This window comes from Triturus cristatus, chromosome 11, assembly GCF_964204655.1.
Source record: "Triturus cristatus chromosome 11, aTriCri1.1, whole genome shotgun sequence".
Classification (NCBI taxonomy): Eukaryota; Metazoa; Chordata; class Amphibia; order Caudata; family Salamandridae; genus Triturus; species Triturus cristatus.
In genome coordinates, this window is record NC_140594.1 from 551,812,625 (window position 1) to 551,830,958 (window position 18,334).

Sequence of the window (18,334 nt, forward strand, 5' to 3'; positions counted from 1 at the left end):
CAATTTGAAGGGCTCCATCGCTGAAAGATAAACTGCTAAAGTGTCACTTCAGTATTAGGAAAGTTCCAACTTGGTTGGAGCAGCCATTGATGGGTTTTACCACGTGTTAAATCATGTGAATTAGGTAAAAACGATAAGACATTCAGAGAAAAAGATGGGATATCTGCCAAAATTGATAAAAGGCTGAACTGTGAATCACAATATGTAGTTATGTCTTGGTATTTAAGTGTGGGCTAAAATATGTTAGCAGTACTATTTGCCCAGAAAGAAGAGTATCCTGGAACCCATCAGAGTGGTACTAAACAAGGACACCTCAATAAGCCGTAGCAAAACATTATATAAATGAACATCAAGAGTCCTGGGAAACGATGAGCTATTATGCAATAGGGGTGGCAAAAAAGAGCAAAAGAGGAGGCAATTGCACACTTAATCTAGCTATATCATGAGACAACTATATGGACTGACTAAAGATGAGGAGCTTCATGTAAACATGTAAACATACATGGAAAATATACTAACTTAGGACATTACAGTATTCCCACAGGATAGGAGGTAACATTTTGAACAAAACATGAACATAACGAAAATACGCTCCTCGTTTGTTGAGGAATACTGAAAGATGTCATCAAACTACTTTTGCAACAATTATAGACTTATCGATTGCAATAAAGGTAGAAGTCACCACTGATGTGACAATAAATTCATAGCTTCCATTTGAGTTAACTCGACAGATGCATCTGCTGACACAGCAAAGATATTTATTCCATCACTGCTACAGTTTAATGTCTATGTTATTAATTCATGTTTTCATTATTTCGTTTTTTAAATCAGTGAACTGCGATTCTCAATATGCCTTAACATCTCTACATATTGTAGTACACTAATGGAGTGTGAGAGCTCTGCTGATTATTTAAGTTAAGCTCATAGGCCACTGAAGTGGCAATGTAATAGGTCAGAAGTAAATAATGGGTAACAAGATACTGTTGGGAAACATGCAAACAAATTGCTGATTTTTAATGTGTCACTTGACAAAATTGTATGTAAATTGGTGGGGAAGTCTTAGAAATTCCATAGAAGTCTTGGTCACGATGTGGGTATTGTTCACAATTTGTTGCTACTCTACTGTTTTACTTGCTGCATCTCCCAAAATGCAGCATTAAGGAGCATGAGCAGAAGCGCTTAAATAGAGTTGGTGAAAGCACTATCATTAGTAATGAGAAAGACTGTGGGTTAGAAACTCGTCGGTGTTATGCTTTCCCTTGAGTTTGAACAGCTTTTGATTTTGAACTCTCAGAGGGCAGCATATAGTTATTTGTATCATTAACAAGGGATTTGGTCACCCAAACGCTGACACCAACAGTGCACAGTGGCAGTAACCACTGTGTAGCTATGGAATGGACCTAGTTTCATTAGGAAATGGATTATTTTCTGTTTTGCTAATAACTTTGGCGCTGATTAATGAATCTTCACGTCACTTTCCCCCAAAAAGTTTTATCCAGCTTAGCACTTTCCTGGTAATTTCCAGGGTGATCCATCAAGCGGGTACTGTGGTAAATGGGGATCTGAAAACACAGTTTTTCTATACAGTTTCAATAGGGATTTTTGAACAGTGCTACAGCCAAAATGGCTGAATGGAATGACACCAAATTTGACAGAAAGCTAGATCTTTACCCAGAAAGCATGCTTGAAGTTTTTAAGAAATTAAGGCTAAAAATGTATAGATACATGGCCTGTTAAGTATGCGGGAGTCCAGTGGGAGTTCCGCAGGGAAACACAACTTCAAATAAAAGAGCAACTTGATTGGCTGATGAGGCTTTTTTTCTAATTAGCCGACTCCCTCCAACAGAAGCAAGAAGCGATGGCAAGTCCCAGTGGAGCTTGCGCTTTGATTGGCTGGCAACGACATGAATAGAAATGTTGTGCCCGCCATTGCAGGAACCAGGGACTCCTGAAAATGAACAAAAAGATAACGTTTAAGAGGGAAGTATAGAGTACCCTTATCCCCTTGACCCCCATAGGGCTAAATGTATTGTTTTTTTCTTGGCCTCTAACTTTAGCCAGAACTACCTTCTCAACCCTGTGAGAGTCATGATTAAAAAATAACAAGTGGATGGATGTCCGTTGAGGCAAGCCTCTCTCTCTGTCCAACTTCATGCCTCGTACAGCCAAAGGTCATGCACAGTTGTGTGTTGGGTACCTCAGGGTGTTAGGTGCTCATGGGGTGGAGCACGACCAGGCTGTATGCCAGGCCCTGCATGCAACCGCACACCACTCAGTACTTATGACCTCAAATATTATATCACTCATGATATGTTCTGTGACATTATTTTCTTTTAGTTGAAATTATATTTATTAATTGCCATTCTCACCCCTAAATATCACGTCACTTTAATCTTTGTTTTTTTCTGTGAATATATATATATATGTGTGTGTATTTATATATATATATATATATATATATATATATATATATATATATATATATATATATTTCACCTCCATTTGCTTCGGTATGCCCACCACCTCCAAACCAGAGGGCGCGTCGACGGACGGACCTCCCAAGCACAGTCCGATAATATTTGGCAAAGTTCCTCACAAAGCAGGAGAGCCGACACCGTGTCTTATGCGCAAAATTTCCTTTATTTCAGTCAGCTAAATCGTTAGACGCGTTTCGCTTGACCTGCAAGCTTGTTGACTAACCACTGAAAAAACTATAGGTTTTACAGACGTTATAGTTATGAATTAGCATTTAAAAAACCTTTGAAATTCACAAAAAAAACATAGGTTTCAGGGACGTTATAGTTAGTTGGACATTTGACTCATATAAAACCATGGAAACACAATCTAGACCAAAATACTGCAATTGATTTCTATCACTCTGGTGAAATTCGGCAAAGTGGCGTACCACAGGATATGCGGCATCCACTTTGTCTATGGCTCTTAGATATTCCAATATCCCGATCTTCAGTTGATGGATTGTGCTACCTATATAGTGTAAACCGCATGGGCACACCAGACAGTATACTGCATACGGTGTGCTACAGGTTATGAACTTCGCTATTTCTTTTGTTTTCCCCGTGTCTGGTATCTTATACGACAGGACTCTTCTGCTTTTAGAGCATGCTTTACACCTGCCGCAGGGAAAGAACCCCTTCATTTTCGTTAGAGTGCTCATTCTTTGTGGTGCTTTCTCTAGATGGCTTCTTACCAGCATGTCTCGTAAAGACCTAGCTTTCTTAAAGGTTACTAGAGGATGTGCCGGAACATCATCACACATAACACTATCTGTCTTCAAAATATGCTAGTTTTTCTTGAGCATATATTTCAAATGGTTGGCTTCTGAAGAATAAGGGGTAACCATCCGGAATTTACCCTTATCATTATTACCTTTTTCCATCTGTTTCTGTCTATCCAATAAAAGTTTATCTCTCGGGATCCCTCTTACCTTCTGCAAGTTTCTTGTTAAAGCTATGGGCTCGTACCCCCTCACAGTAAATCTAGAGATACACTCTGTGGCAGCCACCTCAAAGTCCTTCTCCCTAGTGCTGTTTCTCTTTAGTCTGAGAAGCTCGCCGTACGGAATGCTTTGAATGAGTTTGGGTGGATGATTGCTGGTGGCATAAAGTGTTGAATTGCCCGCTGTGGATTTGCGGTATAATGCCGTGTGTATCTTACGATCTTCTACAAACACTCTCAGGTCCAGGTAGTCCACTGCCACTGGACTCACTGTTCCCGAAAAGTGTAGGTTAAGGTCATTATTATTGAGGGCATCTATATATCCAAGGGCTGAATCCACTGTACCCTGCCATACAATGAACAGGTCATCGATATACCGATACCACTCCACCACCTTGCCACTGCTCTGACCTGAATAGGTTTTGGGCACCCACTCCTCCCACCAGCCAACAAACAAGTTTGCATAACTGGGGGCGAAGCAGGTGCCCATCGTTGTACCGGATGTCTGTCTGAAATATTGATCCCCAAACAAGAAAATATTGTTTGTAAGACAGAACTCCACAAACTCTATTAGCATTTGGTTATTTTCAGAATACCGTAACTGACGTTTCTCCAGATAAAACTGTATGGCCCTTACACCATGCTCGTGCTCTATACAAGTATATAAGCTTGTAATATCCAGCACCATTAGTGGGTAGGTAGGGTCCCATGTTATCTTAGTGATTTTATTCAGAAAATCCTTGGTGTCTTTAATATAGGATGCAAGCTGTACCACAAAAGAGAATAAAAAGTGATCAATGAACATTGATAGATGCTCAGTCAAACTGTTCAAAGAAGACACAATTGGTCTGCCAGGTGGATGCAGATTGTCTTTATGCAGTTTCGGGATGTGATAAAAGGTGGGAATTACTGGATTACTCCTATATAGGAACAGATATTCTTCTGTCCCCAACATTAATTTGTCATACCACTTGCGAATTAATTCATCATACAGTTTGATACTTTGCTGATAGACATCACTGGTTGACTTCTCGTAGTGTTTTCCGTCCGAGAGTTGATGCAAAGCTCCGTTACAATACTGTTCCCTGGTTTGGAGAACCACATTACCACCTTTATCTGAAGGTTTAATTATTATTGATCCATCCTACATTAAATTCTGTAGAGCTATCTTTTCCGCAATTGTTATGTTGCTCCTTATTTGATGTCCATACTTCTTTGACCTGAACTTTAGTAGGTCATTAACCATGGCCTCTGAAAAGACATCAATTGCGTCTAATGGCATTTGGGGATTGAAAAGAGATGTAGGCTTAAATGGGCTCTCTTCTCTTTCTTGTTCGATGCCTACTTTCTTGGCTCTTTCTGCCATGTTGCCTTCAGCAGCTAGATTGTCCTTGCTTTCTGATCCAAGATTCTCTAGAAGTTCGATTGCTGGCAAGTCCTTACCAGTTAATGTATCTGTGACTGTCAATCTTAAAGACCCTGTTTTGAAATCCTTGGTATTCGGTCTTAGTTTGAAATACTTATGTAGTTTCAATTTGCGTATGAAACTAAAAAGATCAATTCTGGTTTGCGTGTGCTCCAGATGATTAGTGGGGCAAAAAGTAAGTCCTAGGCTTAATACCTTAATTTCGATATCCGTGAGAGGTTTCTTTGTGTGGTTTACCACTGTCAAATTCGTTGTCTCTATTGCCACTTGCTCGATTTCTTGTTGTTGCGATTGGCCCATGGTGGTGCTTTTCCTCTTCCTGCCCCCAACAGCTCGCTGCGTTTTTCTGCCCTTCCTTCAGGTGGCTTGTTCTTTCCCCCCATAACCATGATTGGCGAATTATTTGAAACTCCTCGTGAAAAGGAGTTGCTATTTTTCTCCCTTCCACTGGTCTTCCTACTTGATCATCACTTGATTCGTTTTCTGTTAGATCTGATTCAAAAGTCTCCACTCTTTGTGATGTCAGCTGTCTCGATCTCTGATTTAATTCTTTTCTAGGACCATCAAACTTGCGGGCAAAAGTTAAAACTCTTCCTTGTAGGTAATCATTCTCATCCCGAATAAATTTCTCCTGTTTTCTAGATTTAATCTTTTGTTCATATTTTAATAATCTTGCCTTCATTTGCCCCTTAAGTTCTTCCAACTTACTCTGATCTTCTTCTTTAGCCAGTTCTTCTTCTAGATCTTTAATCTCCCCTAATGCCTTATCGTGATCACTCCAGGCATACTTCACCAATATCCCCAGGGACCCTTGACAGTACTGTGCCGTGTGGTCCGCCCATTCTATGAGAAGCTGCGGGTCCGGATTCTCATATGATGGGACTGTATACACTCGTAGTCCCCTCGGGACCCTGTTTTCTTCTATATAGCTCTGTAAACTGGTGGCCTCCCACCATTTGCGTGTCTCACATTCGTATAGCCGCTCCAGTCTTGACAAAAGTTCAATGAGTTTGCTTTTCAGTTGTCTGGGGTCCTGCACGCTTGAATGTGCTGCTCCCCCCTGTTTTTTGAACATATCTTTTGCCGCCTCGCGGCACGTTTACACACAAAACATGCCCCCTCCGAAAAAGTCTCTATGTTGCTGTATAAGTTTCCAGCGCCCCACCCTTTACGCCCTGCTGTTTTTACACTGCTGTATACTTAAATAAAGTTAGCACAGCTCACCGGTGGTTACGTCCTCGATCTCCACTCTGATTCGGATATTCGATATAATCCACGTTTGAGTCCTTTCCTCGTGCTCAGCAGTTACAGCGGTGATTCCGTTTACACATCAATGCTCAAAGTCCACCTGAAGCGGAGCACTCACGGGCGGGTGCCGGTTTGCGGTGGTGGGTTCTGCTATGTATTTTCGCTCGATTCTTTCAGTCACAAAGAAAATACCGCACTCTCAGGGGGGCACTTGAGTACTTTATTCAGCAACCAACAAACAAACGCGTTTCGGCGAAAAGCCTTCGTCGGTGTTCATGACACACCGAAGGAGGCATGTTTAAAAAGCATTCCATTCATGCACTGAAATCAAGAAGGGACAAGCACTCTCCTACTAACGTGAGTGCCATCTTGTAATTTTGTATAAATATACATAAATACATATACTTCATTAACAATAAACTCCGTTGTTTACATAACTGTGGTCAAAATTAGTACTTTTAAATCAGCTACTTGCTAATTTAATTGATTCAGCTGTATATCGGCTGTACTATGCTGTATCACACAACATGTTTTGTTGTGTGATACAGCATAGTACAGCCTTAATCAGCCCCGGGGACCCCAACCCCCGGGGCATGGCGTTTTTTTTATTTAAATTCTTTAGAAGGTTGCCCCCCTGCTCAGTCCACTTATGTTTTTTATTATTATTTTTTTTAAATATATTTATAGAAACACCTAGAACATGCTGGACAAACCGTATGTACCTATCACCACGACGATTTGCATGATATTCATTAAAAGGTGACCATGCATACAATGAATCCACGTGGAATGTATTTACACCGCTAGTGAAGCTCTGACGTGTCTGACGCCCTACCGTGCCTAATCCCGGCGCCCCGGCCGGTGGGTACTCTCCAAGTAGACACCCTTGTCATTTATGTATGCAAACATGGGTAGCTATTGACGGGCACATTTAATACACACGTACACCAAGCCATTCAAAGCGGATTCAACAAAAATTCGACCAAACTATGCAAGAAACCCTCCTCACGGTTAATAAAAAACACATCCACCGCTGGATGTGTAATACTTTTTATTTTATTCTCTGGAAAGGAGACGAACCTCACTTGAGAGTCACAGCACGCTCCTGGCTGAGCCCAATGCTGTGTTACACCCACCAGTGCCCGCCAAGTGCCACACACCTCTGTGTTGTATTCCACCAGCTAGTGCGTATGCTATGACACACTCTAGCCCATGTGCACTGTAACACCACACCGTGAATATGTCATGCCACACTTGCCTTCGCACAGGTTATATTGCCCAATCTCACGTGCCTTCCTCGATGCCTATGTTATATTTGTTTGTTGTAATGCTTTTCGCCCTAAGTGGGATGGGTATTCCCAGACGTGGGACCCGTGCTCACTACGCCACTGGAGTCAAGCTATCCTGGCTGATGACGGCTGATAGCCAGAAACCGGTCCTAGGATGCTTGATTCCGGTCCAGGAAAGACATGGCTTGGCAGTTCGGGCTGGACTGTTCCCATGAGGCACAGGGTCAAGACTGATTTGCATATGGCCATGTCTAAACTGGGGTGGTGTAGTGGGCAAAAGAACGATGGATTTAACCCAGATCTCTTGACTGGGGGAGAATGTATGCATTGTCAGCATTCCGTCCATCATTTGTTTGTTGTAATGCTTTTCGCCCTAAGTGGGATGGGTATTCCCAGACGTGGGACCCGTGCTCACTACGCCACTGGAGTCAAGCTATCCTGGCTGATGACGGCTGATAGCCAGAAACCGGTCCTATGATGCTTGATTTCGGTCCAGGAAAGACATGGCTTGGCAGTTCGGGCTGGACTGTTCCCATGAGGCACAGGGTCAAGACTGATTTGCATATGGCCATGTCTAAACTGGGGTGGTGTAGTGGGCAAAAGAACGATGGATTTAACCCAGATCTCTTGACTGGGGGAGAATGTATGCATTGTCAGCATTCCGTCCATCATTTGTTTGTTGTAATGCTTTTCGCCCTAAGTGGGATGGGTATTCCCAGACGTGGGACCCGTGCTCACTACGCCACTGGAGTCAAGCTATCCTGGCTGATGACGGCTGATAGCCAGAAACCGGTCCTAGGATGCTTGATTCCGGTCCAGGAAAGACATGGCTTGGCAGTTCGGGCTGGACTGTTCCCATGAGGCACAGGGTCAAGACTGATTTGCATATGGCCATGTCTAAACTGGGGTGGTGTAGTGGGCAAAAGAACGATGGATTTAACCCAGATCTCTTGACTGGGGGAGAATGTATGCATTGTCAGCATTCCGTCCATCATTTGTTTGTTGTAATGCTTTTCGCCCTAAGTGGGATGGGTATTCCCAGACGTGGGACCCGTGCTCACTACGCCACTGGAGTCAAGCTATCCTGGCTGATGACGGCTGATAGCCAGAAACCGGTCCTAGGATGCTTGATTCCGGTCCAGGAAAGACATGGCTTGGCAGTTCGGGCTGGACTGTTCCCATGAGGCACAGGGTCAAGACTGATTTGCATATGGCCATGTCTAAACTGGGGTGGTGTAGTGGGCAAAAGAACGATGGATTTAACCCAGATCTCTTGACTGGGGGAGAATGTATGCATTGTCAGCATTCCGTCCATCATTTGTTTGTTGTAATGCTTTTCGCCCTAAGTGGGATGGGTATTCCCAGACGTGGGACCCGTGCTCACTACGCCACTGGAGTCAAGCTATCCTGGCTGATGACGGCTGATAGCCAGAAACCGGTCCTAGGATGCTTGATTCCGGTCCAGGAAAGACATGGCTTGGCAGTTCGGGCTGGACTGTTCCCATGAGGCACAGGGTCAAGACTGATTTGCATATGGCCATGTCTAAACTGGGGTGGTGTAGTGGGCAAAAGAACGATGGATTTAACCCAGATCTCTTGACTGGGGGAGAATGTATGCATTGTCAGCATTCCGTCCATCATTTGTTTGTTGTAATGCTTTTCGCCCTAAGTGGGATGGGTATTCCCAGACGTGGGACCCGTGCTCACTACGCCACTGGAGTCAAGCTATCCTGGCTGATGACGGCTGATAGCCAGAAACCGGTCCTAGGATGCTTGATTCCGGTCCAGGAAAGACATGGCTTGGCAGTTCGGGCTGGACTGTTCCCATGAGGCACAGGGTCAAGACTGATTTGCATATGGCCATGTCTAAACTGGGGTGGTGTAGTGGGCAAAAGAACGATGGATTTAACCCAGATCTCTTGACTGGGGGAGAATGTATGCATTGTCAGCATTCCGTCCATCATTTGTTTGTTGTAATGCTTTTCGCCCTAAGTGGGATGGGTATTCCCAGACGTGGGACCCGTGCTCACTACGCCACTGGAGTCAAGCTATCCTGGCTGATGACGGCTGATAGCCAGAAACCGGTCCTAGGATGCTTGATTCCGGTCCAGGAAAGACATGGCTTGGCAGTTCGGGCTGGACTGTTCCCATGAGGCACAGGGTCAAGACTGATTTGCATATGGCCATGTCTAAACTGGGGTGGTGTAGTGGGCAAAAGAACGATGGATTTAACCCAGATCTCTTGACTGGGGGAGAATGTATGCATTGTCAGCATTCCGTCCATCATTTGTTTGTTGTAATGCTTTTCGCCCTAAGTGGGATGGGTATTCCCAGACGTGGGACCCGTGCTCACTACGCCACTGGAGTCAAGCTATCCTGGCTGATGACGGCTGATAGCCAGAAACCGGTCCTAGGATGCTTGATTCCGGTCCAGGAAAGACATGGCTTGGCAGTTCGGGCTGGACTGTTCCCATGAGGCACAGGGTCAAGACTGATTTGCATATGGCCATGTCTAAACTGGGGTGGTGTAGTGGGCAAAAGAACGATGGATTTAACCCAGATCTCTTGACTGGGGGAGAATGTATGCATTGTCAGCATTCCGTCCATCATTTGTTTGTTGTAATGCTTTTCGCCCTAAGTGGGATGGGTATTCCCAGACGTGGGACCCGTGCTCACTACGCCACTGGAGTCAAGCTATCCTGGCTGATGACGGCTGATAGCCAGAAACCGGTCCTAGGATGCTTGATTCCGGTCCAGGAAAGACATGGCTTGGCAGTTCGGGCTGGACTGTTCCCATGAGGCACAGGGTCAAGACTGATTTGCATATGGCCATGTCTAAACTGGGGTGGTGTAGTGGGCAAAAGAACGATGGATTTAACCCAGATCTCTTGACTGGGGGAGAATGTATGCATTGTCAGCATTCCGTCCATCATTTGTTTGTTGTAATGCTTTTCGCCCTAAGTGGGATGGGTATTCCCAGACGTGGGACCCGTGCTCACTACGCCACTGGAGTCAAGCTATCCTGGCTGATGACGGCTGATAGCCAGAAACCGGTCCTAGGATGCTTGATTCCGGTCCAGGAAAGACATGGCTTGGCAGTTCGGGCTGGACTGTTCCCATGAGGCACAGGGTCAAGACTGATTTGCATATGGCCATGTCTAAACTGGGGTGGTGTAGTGGGCAAAAGAACGATGGATTTAACCCAGATCTCTTGACTGGGGGAGAATGTATGCATTGTCAGCATTCCGTCCATCATTTGTTTGTTGTAATGCTTTTCGCCCTAAGTGGGATGGGTATTCCCAGACGTGGGACCCGTGCTCACTACGCCACTGGAGTCAAGCTATCCTGGCTGATGACGGCTGATAGCCAGAAACCGGTCCTAGGATGCTTGATTCCGGTCCAGGAAAGACATGGCTTGGCAGTTCGGGCTGGACTGTTCCCATGAGGCACAGGGTCAAGACTGATTTGCATATGGCCATGTCTAAACTGGGGTGGTGTAGTGGGCAAAAGAACGATGGATTTAACCCAGATCTCTTGACTGGGGGAGAATGTATGCATTGTCAGCATTCCGTCCATCATTTGTTTGTTGTAATGCTTTTCGCCCTAAGTGGGATGGGTATTCCCAGACGTGGGACCCGTGCTCACTACGCCACTGGAGTCAAGCTATCCTGGCTGATGACGGCTGATAGCCAGAAACCGGTCCTAGGATGCTTGATTCCGGTCCAGGAAAGACATGGCTTGGCAGTTCGGGCTGGACTGTTCCCATGAGGCACAGGGTCAAGACTGATTTGCATATGGCCATGTCTAAACTGGGGTGGTGTAGTGGGCAAAAGAACGATGGATTTAACCCAGATCTCTTGACTGGGGGAGAATGTATGCATTGTCAGCATTCCGTCCATCATTTGTTTGTTGTAATGCTTTTCGCCCTAAGTGGGATGGGTATTCCCAGACGTGGGACCCGTGCTCACTACGCCACTGGAGTCAAGCTATCCTGGCTGATGACGGCTGATAGCCAGAAACCGGTCCTAGGATGCTTGATTCCGGTCCAGGAAAGACATGGCTTGGCAGTTCGGGCTGGACTGTTCCCATGAGGCACAGGGTCAAGACTGATTTGCATATGGCCATGTCTAAACTGGGGTGGTGTAGTGGGCAAAAGAACGATGGATTTAACCCAGATCTCTTGACTGGGGGAGAATGTATGCATTGTCAGCATTCCGTCCATCATTTGTTTGTTGTAATGCTTTTCGCCCTAAGTGGGATGGGTATTCCCAGACGTGGGACCCGTGCTCACTACGCCACTGGAGTCAAGCTATCCTGGCTGATGACGGCTGATAGCCAGAAACCGGTCCTAGGATGCTTGATTCCGGTCCAGGAAAGACATGGCTTGGCAGTTCGGGCTGGACTGTTCCCATGAGGCACAGGGTCAAGACTGATTTGCATATGGCCATGTCTAAACTGGGGTGGTGTAGTGGGCAAAAGAACGATGGATTTAACCCAGATCTCTTGACTGGGGGAGAATGTATGCATTGTCAGCATTCCGTCCATCATTTGTTTGTTGTAATGCTTTTCGCCCTAAGTGGGATGGGTATTCCCAGACGTGGGACCCGTGCTCACTACGCCACTGGAGTCAAGCTATCCTGGCTGATGACGGCTGATAGCCAGAAACCGGTCCTAGGATGCTTGATTCCGGTCCAGGAAAGACATGGCTTGGCAGTTCGGGCTGGACTGTTCCCATGAGGCACAGGGTCAAGACTGATTTGCATATGGCCATGTCTAAACTGGGGTGGTGTAGTGGGCAAAAGAACGATGGATTTAACCCAGATCTCTTGACTGGGGGAGAATGTATGCATTGTCAGCATTCCGTCCATCATTTGTTTGTTGTAATGCTTTTCGCCCTAAGTGGGATGGGTATTCCCAGACGTGGGACCCGTGCTCACTACGCCACTGGAGTCAAGCTATCCTGGCTGATGACGGCTGATAGCCAGAAACCGGTCCTAGGATGCTTGATTCCGGTCCAGGAAAGACATGGCTTGGCAGTTCGGGCTGGACTGTTCCCATGAGGCACAGGGTCAAGACTGATTTGCATATGGCCATGTCTAAACTGGGGTGGTGTAGTGGGCAAAAGAACGATGGATTTAACCCAGATCTCTTGACTGGGGGAGAATGTATGCATTGTCAGCATTCCGTCCATCATTTGTTTGTTGTAATGCTTTTCGCCCTAAGTGGGATGGGTATTCCCAGACGTGGGACCCGTGCTCACTACGCCACTGGAGTCAAGCTATCCTGGCTGATGACGGCTGATAGCCAGAAACCGGTCCTAGGATGCTTGATTCCGGTCCAGGAAAGACATGGCTTGGCAGTTCGGGCTGGACTGTTCCCATGAGGCACAGGGTCAAGACTGATTTGCATATGGCCATGTCTAAACTGGGGTGGTGTAGTGGGCAAAAGAACGATGGATTTAACCCAGATCTCTTGACTGGGGGAGAATGTATGCATTGTCAGCATTCCGTCCATCATTTGTTTGTTGTAATGCTTTTCGCCCTAAGTGGGATGGGTATTCCCAGACGTGGGACCCGTGCTCACTACGCCACTGGAGTCAAGCTATCCTGGCTGATGACGGCTGATAGCCAGAAACCGGTCCTAGGATGCTTGATTCCGGTCCAGGAAAGACATGGCTTGGCAGTTCGGGCTGGACTGTTCCCATGAGGCACAGGGTCAAGACTGATTTGCATATGGCCATGTCTAAACTGGGGTGGTGTAGTGGGCAAAAGAACGATGGATTTAACCCAGATCTCTTGACTGGGGGAGAATGTATGCATTGTCAGCATTCCGTCCATCATTTGTTTGTTGTAATGCTTTTCGCCCTAAGTGGGATGGGTATTCCCAGACGTGGGACCCGTGCTCACTACGCCACTGGAGTCAAGCTATCCTGGCTGATGACGGCTGATAGCCAGAAACCGGTCCTAGGATGCTTGATTCCGGTCCAGGAAAGACATGGCTTGGCAGTTCGGGCTGGACTGTTCCCATGAGGCACAGGGTCAAGACTGATTTGCATATGGCCATGTCTAAACTGGGGTGGTGTAGTGGGCAAAAGAACGATGGATTTAACCCAGATCTCTTGACTGGGGGAGAATGTATGCATTGTCAGCATTCCGTCCATCATTTGTTTGTTGTAATGCTTTTCGCCCTAAGTGGGATGGGTATTCCCAGACGTGGGACCCGTGCTCACTACGCCACTGGAGTCAAGCTATCCTGGCTGATGACGGCTGATAGCCAGAAACCGGTCCTAGGATGCTTGATTCCGGTCCAGGAAAGACATGGCTTGGCAGTTCGGGCTGGACTGTTCCCATGAGGCACAGGGTCAAGACTGATTTGCATATGGCCATGTCTAAACTGGGGTGGTGTAGTGGGCAAAAGAACGATGGATTTAACCCAGATCTCTTGACTGGGGGAGAATGTATGCATTGTCAGCATTCCGTCCATCATTTGTTTGTTGTAATGCTTTTCGCCCTAAGTGGGATGGGTATTCCCAGACGTGGGACCCGTGCTCACTACGCCACTGGAGTCAAGCTATCCTGGCTGATGACGGCTGATAGCCAGAAACCGGTCCTAGGATGCTTGATTCCGGTCCAGGAAAGACATGGCTTGGCAGTTCGGGCTGGACTGTTCCCATGAGGCACAGGGTCAAGACTGATTTGCATATGGCCATGTCTAAACTGGGGTGGTGTAGTGGGCAAAAGAACGATGGATTTAACCCAGATCTCTTGACTGGGGGAGAATGTATGCATTGTCAGCATTCCGTCCATCATTTGTTTGTTGTAATGCTTTTCGCCCTAAGTGGGATGGGTATTCCCAGACGTGGGACCCGTGCTCACTACGCCACTGGAGTCAAGCTATCCTGGCTGATGACGGCTGATAGCCAGAAACCGGTCCTAGGATGCTTGATTCCGGTCCAGGAAAGACATGGCTTGGCAGTTCGGGCTGGACTGTTCCCATGAGGCACAGGGTCAAGACTGATTTGCATATGGCCATGTCTAAACTGGGGTGGTGTAGTGGGCAAAAGAACGATGGATTTAACCCAGATCTCTTGACTGGGGGAGAATGTATGCATTGTCAGCATTCCGTCCATCATTTGTTTGTTGTAATGCTTTTCGCCCTAAGTGGGATGGGTATTCCCAGACGTGGGACCCGTGCTCACTACGCCACTGGAGTCAAGCTATCCTGGCTGATGACGGCTGATAGCCAGAAACCGGTCCTAGGATGCTTGATTCCGGTCCAGGAAAGACATGGCTTGGCAGTTCGGGCTGGACTGTTCCCATGAGGCACAGGGTCAAGACTGATTTGCATATGGCCATGTCTAAACTGGGGTGGTGTAGTGGGCAAAAGAACGATGGATTTAACCCAGATCTCTTGACTGGGGGAGAATGTATGCATTGTCAGCATTCCGTCCATCATTTGTTTGTTGTAATGCTTTTCGCCCTAAGTGGGATGGGTATTCCCAGACGTGGGACCCGTGCTCACTACGCCACTGGAGTCAAGCTATCCTGGCTGATGACGGCTGATAGCCAGAAACCGGTCCTAGGATGCTTGATTCCGGTCCAGGAAAGACATGGCTTGGCAGTTCGGGCTGGACTGTTCCCATGAGGCACAGGGTCAAGACTGATTTGCATATGGCCATGTCTAAACTGGGGTGGTGTAGTGGGCAAAAGAACGATGGATTTAACCCAGATCTCTTGACTGGGGGAGAATGTATGCATTGTCAGCATTCCGTCCATCATTTGTTTGTTGTAATGCTTTTCGCCCTAAGTGGGATGGGTATTCCCAGACGTGGGACCCGTGCTCACTACGCCACTGGAGTCAAGCTATCCTGGCTGATGACGGCTGATAGCCAGAAACCGGTCCTAGGATGCTTGATTCCGGTCCAGGAAAGACATGGCTTGGCAGTTCGGGCTGGACTGTTCCCATGAGGCACAGGGTCAAGACTGATTTGCATATGGCCATGTCTAAACTGGGGTGGTGTAGTGGGCAAAAGAACGATGGATTTAACCCAGATCTCTTGACTGGGGGAGAATGTATGCATTGTCAGCATTCCGTCCATCATTTGTTTGTTGTAATGCTTTTCGCCCTAAGTGGGATGGGTATTCCCAGACGTGGGACCCGTGCTCACTACGCCACTGGAGTCAAGCTATCCTGGCTGATGACGGCTGATAGCCAGAAACCGGTCCTAGGATGCTTGATTCCGGTCCAGGAAAGACATGGCTTGGCAGTTCGGGCTGGACTGTTCCCATGAGGCACAGGGTCAAGACTGATTTGCATATGGCCATGTCTAAACTGGGGTGGTGTAGTGGGCAAAAGAACGATGGATTTAACCCAGATCTCTTGACTGGGGGAGAATGTATGCATTGTCAGCATTCCGTCCATCATTTGTTTGTTGTAATGCTTTTCGCCCTAAGTGGGATGGGTATTCCCAGACGTGGGACCCGTGCTCACTACGCCACTGGAGTCAAGCTATCCTGGCTGATGACGGCTGATAGCCAGAAACCGGTCCTAGGATGCTTGATTCCGGTCCAGGAAAGACATGGCTTGGCAGTTCGGGCTGGACTGTTCCCATGAGGCACAGGGTCAAGACTGATTTGCATATGGCCATGTCTAAACTGGGGTGGTGTAGTGGGCAAAAGAACGATGGATTTAACCCAGATCTCTTGACTGGGGGAGAATGTATGCATTGTCAGCATTCCGTCCATCATTTGTTTGTTGTAATGCTTTTCGCCCTAAGCGGGATGGGTATTCCCAGACGTGGGACCCGTGCTCACTACGCCACTGGAGTCAAGCTATCCTGGCTGATGACGGCTGATAGCCAGAAACCGGTCCTAGGATGCTTGATTCCGGTCCAGGAAAGACATGGCTTGGCAGTTCGGGCTGGACTGTTCCCATGAGGCACAGGGTCAAGACTGATTTGCATATGGCCATGTCTAAACTGGGGTGGTGTAGTGGGCAAAAGAACGATGGATTTAACCCAGATCTCTTGACTGGGGGAGAATGTATGCATTGTCAGCATTCCGTCCATCATTTGTTTGTTGTAATGCTTTTCGCCCTAAGTGGGATGGGTATTCCCAGACGTGGGACCCGTGCTCACTACGCCACTGGAGTCAAGCTATCCTGGCTGTCGACGGCTGATAGCCAGAAACCGGTCCTAGGATGCTTGATTCCGGTCCAGGAAAGACATGGCTTGGCAGTTCGGGCTGGACTGTTCCCATGAGGCACAGGGTCAAGACTGATTTGCATATGGCCATGTCTAAACTGGGGTGGTGTAGTGGGCAAAAGAACGATGGATTTAACCCAGATCTCTTGACTGGGGGAGAATGTATGCATTGTCAGCATTCCGTCCATCATTTGTTTGTTGTAATGCTTTTCGCCCTAAGTGGGATGGGTATTCCCAGACGTGGGACCCGTGCTCACTACGCCACTGGAGTCAAGCTATCCTGGCTGATGACGGCTGATAGCCAGAAACCGGTCCTAGGATGCTTGATTCCGGTCCAGGAAAGACATGGCTTGGCAGTTCGGGCTGGACTGTTCCCATGAGGCACAGGGTCAAGACTGATTTGCATATGGCCATGTCTAAACTGGGGTGGTGTAGTGGGCAAAAGAACGATGGATTTAACCCAGATCTCTTGACTGGGGGAGAATGTATGCATTGTCAGCATTCCGTCCATCATTTGTTTGTTGTAATGCTTTTCGCCCTAAGTGGGATGGGTATTCCCAGACGTGGGACCCGTGCTCACTACGCCACTGGAGTCAAGCTATCCTGGCTGATGACGGCTGATAGCCAGAAACCGGTCCTAGGATGCTTGATTCCGGTCCAGGAAAGACATGGCTTGGCAGTTCGGGCTGGACTGTTCCCATGAGGCACAGGGTCAAGACTGATTTGCATATGGCCATGTCTAAACTGGGGTGGTGTAGTGGGCAAAAGAACGATGGATTTAACCCAGATCTCTTGACTGGGGGAGAATGTATGCATTGTCAGCATTCCGTCCATCATTTGTTTGTTGTAATGTATGTTATAACGCACAGCGCTATGCCATACATATTACAATCTCGGATACATATCTTTGTCACAGTGCATATGAAACGTTACACTACCCAGCTGTCATGTTCGCGGCATTTGCTGACGCTCCCGCATCCACACACATAGAACGATCGGGAGACTCACTTCCGGGCGGAAGTTGGGTCCCGGTCTAGTCCTCAAGGGAAACACTTCCGGGGAAAACGCATATCATCACGTTTTCCCGCCTCCTCACTGCTTCGAATTCAGGACAGATTCCCGAGTTGTTGGGAATATTTCCGGAGCCCCGCCGTGTCGATATCGAGATCGAGCTGACTCATCCTACCACGGAATCGTTGGGGGAAGCCTTCGCTCAGCTCGACGCCGACATCTAGGCGAGGTACTACTTCTCCTTTGCACTTGAAGCCTTGTAAACACAGGAGTGTTACGGAGCTTGTCTTTTCCTACACCGCGCAGGAGCGCCTCATTGTTATTTTGTTTGTACCGCGCAGGAGCGCCTCATGGTTGTTTTATAGTACAGCGCAGGAGCGCCTCATTGTTATTTTGTTTGTACCGCGCAGGAGCGCCTCATTGTTGTTTTATTAGTACAGCGCAGGAGCGCCTCCTAGTTATTTTGTTAGTACCGCGCAGGAGCGCCTCATGGTTCTTTTATTTGCCCCGTGCTAATTCGCCTTACAGTGGTTGCCTACGCCGTCAGTGGACCTTCGGAAGCCACCGCGTAGGAGCACTGCAGGATCCTCTAGCTGCACTTCACCATAAGGGGAGTGACGCCGAGCCACATCGCGCTGACTGCTGAGGTGGGACTGAGGAGCCAAGCGTAACAGCTCCTAAGTTTTACGGTCTTCGCCCTGA